Source organism: Macaca thibetana, chromosome 12, assembly GCF_024542745.1.
Source record: "Macaca thibetana thibetana isolate TM-01 chromosome 12, ASM2454274v1, whole genome shotgun sequence".
Taxonomy (NCBI): Eukaryota; Metazoa; Chordata; class Mammalia; order Primates; family Cercopithecidae; genus Macaca; species Macaca thibetana.
The window spans coordinates 7,068,784-7,074,622 of NC_065589.1; the positions used below are offsets into that span (position 1 = coordinate 7,068,784).

General features: G+C 54.6%; 1 long non-coding RNA gene across 2 annotated transcripts; it reads right to left on the minus strand.

Moving 5' to 3' along the window:
* Positions 1 to 1,057: 1,057 nt before the first annotated feature.
* On the minus strand, positions 1,058 to 4,453 carry LOC126932628 (uncharacterized). 2 transcript variants are annotated; one of them, XR_007718247.1, is made up of 3 exons: positions 4,388 to 4,453; positions 4,171 to 4,294; positions 1,058 to 3,860 (listed from the first exon to the last, which is right to left on the minus strand). It is a non-coding gene; the product is annotated as an uncharacterized LOC126932628 (long non-coding RNA). The 2 variants fall into 2 exon arrangements; XR_007718246.1 differs by having other exon boundaries at positions 4,171 to 4,325.
* Positions 4,454 to 5,839: the final 1,386 nt, after the last annotated feature.

Below are 5,839 nucleotides of genomic sequence, written 5' to 3' on the forward strand. Positions count from 1 at the left end.
GGGAATGAAATGGATTCTCCCTGCACCCTCTAGAAAGAACACAGCTTTGTGGATGCATTTAAGGACTTCTGACCTCAAAGAGAATGACGTGTGCTGTTTTCCACCACTAAATATGTCATAATCTGTTATAGCAGCAGTAAGAAACATCTGCAGTTGCTTCCTCTTACAACCGGCACTGAGCCAGCAGCGATCCACATCCTCCCCCAACACACACACAGCTTCTCTTTCCTGCCGTCTGGGTCTCGGTTCTGCTGTAAGTCCATGCTCATCCCACGCATGCTTGCCAGGTGCCCGCCACATGCTAAGTGCTGGTGGCTTTAGGACATGGCTTCACTTCATCAAGGAGCTTCAGTTTCTTTCTCCGTAAAACGGAGACAAACTCTGGTTCAATGGGTTGTTGCGTCAACAGAGTAAAAGAACGGGCGTCCACGCTCCACACTGCGCCTAGCCCACGGCAGGCAGCCCACAAACAGCAGCAGCTCAGATCCCACAGAGCTGCTCATCAACCTGCCAGCACCCCTTTGCCCTCAAGTTAGCTGGCAGAGCATCACCAAGCCCAGTAAGGAATGACGTCCATGTGGGCCTCGATCTGACAACCTGACACCTTCAGGGGCCTCCTTTCAGGCAGGCTGCAGCTCAGGATGCTGTCCAGGGGCCCTGAGGCCACTAGAGACATCACAAGGTCAGTGTGGAAATCCCCACTGAGTCTGGAGGGAACCAGAGACTGGAGGGAACTGGCAGTGACACCCAGCCCACAGCACAACTTCCCAGAGGGCATATACTTGGCATTTCTTAAATACCAGCAAGGATGCTGGCTCCAAAGCCACCTTCTGGAAATGCCTCAGTTCTGCCCCAGAGCATCCTCTAGTGCACAGCCCTCCTGTTCTCAAGGCCCTCCGCGTATTGAGAGGCCACTGTCACCTCCCCCTTTCCACCTTCATCTTTGTCCTTTCCTCTCTCCTCCCCCACTTCCCCTACAGGCCCAGACCCCTCGGCTTCCTCAGCCGCCCCCCACAGTGGACAATTCCCACCCTTCCCACCCCAAGGCCACCTTCCTCCTGGCCACCACCATCAGATGCTCCTGCCCTGCAGCCCCTTCTCCCCACCACTCCCCGGGCCTCTAAATAGTCCACCAGTCCCACAGTATGCGATGGGCTGGGAGGAAGCAGGTTGAAAACCTGGGGTTCACAGCTCCCCAGCTGCATACTGGCACAGACCTGAGACCCATGAAAAGACAGCTCCCATACAGATGAACAGCATAAGAACAGACACAGCGGGAGAAGCAAGGGCGCAGGTGTGAGTGGGGAGCTGTGGAACCTCTCCCAGGGACAGCGACTGGGGCCTGGACAGAAGGATGACCAGGTAGGTGCTCGAGCTAAATGACACTCAGGGCCCATCTCCCAGCTGAGGGCAGGGCCCACTGGGGCTCTGGAAGGGAAGGCCATGGGCCAGCTGAGGGCAGGACAGTCCTCTCCCGTGAACAAACACCGCTCTGCCTTTTCCCGTTCTCATGTCTGAACATCCTTCCAACTGAAACCGGGACAGGAAAGAAGAGAGGCAAAGACATCCGGCCCACACATCCAAGCTCTGTGCACACCCTCCGCCAAGGGCTGCCTGCTGGCCTGGGGGTGGGCACACTGGCAGTGTGCTCCCTTTAGGGGGACAGACCCGTGGGAGAGGTCCACACAGCCCCCACAACCAGGCTCAGGCCTGTACTGGGGTGAACAGTGTCCTCCCAAAGTTCACACCCACCCAGAAGACACACGCCGGGAAGAGGACACGTGATAACAGAAGCAGAGACCGGAGTGACGCAGCTGCAAGGGATGTCCAGGATTGCCAGGGGCCACCAGAAGCCAGAAGAGGCTAGGAGGAATCCTGCCCTAGCTTCTGGAGGGAGCACAGCTCTGGGCACACCTTGATCTTGGGCTTCAGGCCTCCAGAACTGTGAGAGAATGACGTTCTGTTGTTTTAAGCCACCTAGTTTGTGGCTGTTACGGCAGTCATGGGAAACTGACATAGGACCCCCTTCAGGCAGGGAAATCTAGGGTCCACTCATGTTAACCCTAACAACTTCCTGCCTGAATACACATACTGTGTTCCTCAAACAGCCTCTCCCTGGTCCCGGCTGGTCCTGCGGGGTGAGGAAGGTGCTCAGCATACAACATAAATACGACAGGCAGGAGACAGACCTGCCCACTCACAGCACTGGTCACCTAGTCCTCTGTTGAATAAAATAAAGTGCTGGCCAAAACTCACAGCACACTCATGATTTGTGCTTTTCACTGTTTATGAATGCTTATCTGGAAATTAAAAAACAAATCAGAAAATCAATATTGATCTCGAGTTAATAATAGCAGCTATGGATGCGGCAGTCCTTCAGTCTGCCGTTGACTTTGCAGTGCACTGAAAAATAATACAAGGCCGTGCGTGGCGGCTCACGTCTGTAATCCCAACACTTTGGGAGGCCAAGGCAGTCTGAAACCAGACTGACCAACATGGAGAAACCCCATCTGCACTAAAAATACAAAATTAGCCAGGCATGGTGGCACATGCCTGTAATCCCAGCTACTTGGGAGGCTGAGGGAGGAGAATTGCTTGAATCCCAGAGGCGGACGTTGCAGTGAGCCTAGATCACGTCATTGCACTCCAGCCTGGGCAAAAGAGTGAAACTCTATCTCAAAATAATAATAATAATAATAATAATAATACAATCGAGGAATGGACAAATGAAAGATGACACAAGCAGAGGAAAATATTGCTTATAGAATCTACACAGTGTACAAGTACTCACTATAAAACTATTTCCACTTTTCTGTATGAAAGTTTTCATAATGAAATGTTGTAAAACAATAGTTCAGTGGCAAAACATTCTTTAATAGTTTCTTAATATCTTAGGAGATTGAGGTGGACAAACTGCTCACCAGCCTGGGCAACATGGTAAAACCCGGTCTCTATCAAAATAAAAAATTAGCCAGGCATGGTGGCATGCACCTGTAGTCCCAGCGACTCAGGAGGCTGAGGTGGGAGAATGGTTTGAGCCTGGGAGGCCGAAGTTGCAGTGAGCAGAAATCATGCCACTGCACTCCAGCCTGGGTGACGGAGCCGACTCTGTCTCAAAAAAAAAAAAAAAATTCCAAAAAGTCTTTTAATGTCAATGACATGAGAAGCTTTCGGTATTGACGCTTTATAGCAGGCCTTTTAAGAGTATTTTCATCACAAATAACTAATGAGGTAAAGGGTCTTCACAATAACATTCATACACAGGAATCCCTGGTCAGTTCCTGTGAGCCCCGCCTCACCTTTCGTAGGTCACACTGTTAATTATGCTGGGTGGGCACGAGTGGTTAACTGCACAGGCAACACTGGAGACGAGAATCCTAAGATGAACCTGTTAAAATACCTGCTTCATTCCTATAAAACAGATACCACATAGCTAAGTGGGACCTCTTCACCTTGGTTTAAAATGCTGACAAGGGACAAAGAGCACCATGTGGCATGGGGCCAATGCCAGGCTCACACCTGGCCCTGCGAGGACGCTCCTGGCTCACACCTGGCCCTGCGAGGACGATCCTGGCTCACACCTGCCCCTGCGAGGACGATCCTGGCTCACACCTGGCCCTGCGAGGACGCTCCTGGCTCACACCTGGCCCTGCGAGGACGATCCTGGCTCACACCTGGCCCTGCGAGGACGATCCTGGCTCACACCTGGCCCTGCGAGGACGATCCTGGCTCACACCTGGCCCTGCGAGGACGATCCTGGCTCACACCTGGCCCTGCGAGGACGATCCTGGCTCACACCTGGCCCTGCGAGGACGATCCTGGCTCACACCTGGCCCTGCGAGGACGATCCTGGCTCACACCTGGCCCTGTGAGGACGATCCTGGCTCACACCTGGCCCTGCGAGGATGCTCCTGGTTCACACCTGGCCCTGCGAGGACGCTCCTGGCTCACACCTGGACCTGGATGGATGATCCTGGCTCACACCTGGCCCTGCGAGGACGCTCCTGGCTCACACCTGGACCTGGATGGATGATCCTGGCTCACACCTGGCCCTGCGAGGACGCGCCTGGCTCACACCTGCCCCTGCGAGGACGCTCCTGGCTCACACCTGGCCCTGTGAGGACGATCCTGGCTCACACGTGCCCCTGCGAGGACGATCCTGGCTCACACCTGGCCCTGCGAGGACGATCCTGGCTCACACCTGGCCCTGCGAGGACGATCCTGGCTCACACCTGGCCCTGCGAGGACGATCCTGGCTCACACCTGGCCCTGCGAGGACGATCCTGGCTCACACCTGGCCCTGCGAGGACGATCCTGGCTCACACCTGGCCCTGCGAGGATGCTCCTGGTTCACACCTGGCCCTGCGAGGACGCTCCTGGCTCACACCTGGACCTGGATGGATGATCCTGGCTCACACCTGGCCCTGCGAGGACGCTCCTGGCTCACACCTGGACCTGGATGGATGATCCTGGCTCACACCTGGCCCTGCGAGGACGCGCCTGGCTCACACCTGCCCCTGCGAGGATGCTCCTGGCTCACACCTGGACCTGGGTGGTGGTTCAGACTCACAGCTGGCTGTGGGTGGTGGTCTAGGCTCACACCTGGCCCTAGGAGGATGATCCTGGCTCACACTTGGCCGTGGGTGGTGGTTCAGGCTCACACCTTGGCCGTGGGTGCTGGTCCAGGATCACACCTGGCCCTGTGAGGATGATCCAGGCTCACACCTTGGCTGTGGGTGCTGGTCCAGGCTCACATCTGGCCATGGGTGGTGGTCCAGGCTCACATCTGGCCATGGGTGGTGGTCCAGGCTCACATCTGGCCATGGGTGGTGGTCCAGGCTCACATCTGGCCATGGGTGGTGGTCCAGGCTCACATCTGGCCATGGGTGGTGGTCCAGGCTCATACCTGGCCCCCTGGCAGGCTCAAGGCAGGCAAGCCCTTAACTACATGTGAACTGGATGAAAAGTAGAAGAACCTTAAATTTAGGAGTAGCACTTGAAGATATACTCAGAAGTATAGACAGCTCCATGGAATTTGCAGGGAGCTAGTCTCGGGTATTTGGCCTGAGCAACTAAAATCCTTCCCCCACCGAAGGTACCTGCAGGCCTCCCTGGCCTACTGTACGGCAGAAGGAATCAACTTCTGCAGCAAAGAACGCTCAGTAATAGTAACAGTATCCCTGGAGAGTGTGACTGCTCCAAAGGCAGGCTCAAGGCTGTCATGTAAGCCAGGTTTCTCAGTCCAAGGAAAGCAGCCCGGCTGTCACCCCTGGTCAGCAGTAGCCAGATCACTTTAGGATTAGATGGATAAAGGCCAGGGTCATGATCATAAACAGATTTTAAAAGGTTGTGTGGGCTAAAGAAAAAACGTTCATGAGAAAAGGTAATTGAAAAGAGGAAGACCTATTGACTGGTCCAGAGACATTTCCTCCAAACGCAGAGCCACGTACTCGCCACGACACACGCACTCTCCCACAAAGAGGCTCCGGGAGCATCTGAGGATGGGTTTGGGAATCACAGACCTGTCCATACCCACCACCCGGCTTCCCAGTGATAGCCACGTGACCTGGAGCAAGCTTCTTAACCTGCCGGAACCTCAGTGGCCCCACCTGTAAAAGAGGGTAACAGACCCACTTCACAGGGGTGTGACAAGGATTAAATCAAACAGTCCAATTCAGCAGCCAGCACAGAGCCTAGCATATACCAGACCCTCAAGAAACGCTCGCTTCCTTCTCTCTCTCCATGCAGAGGTCCCTTCCCAAGCCACAGCAAAGTTCATTAGAATCAAGAGAATACAGCAAATTCCTAGAACTTACCCAGAGAGCCAAAATCACCCTAT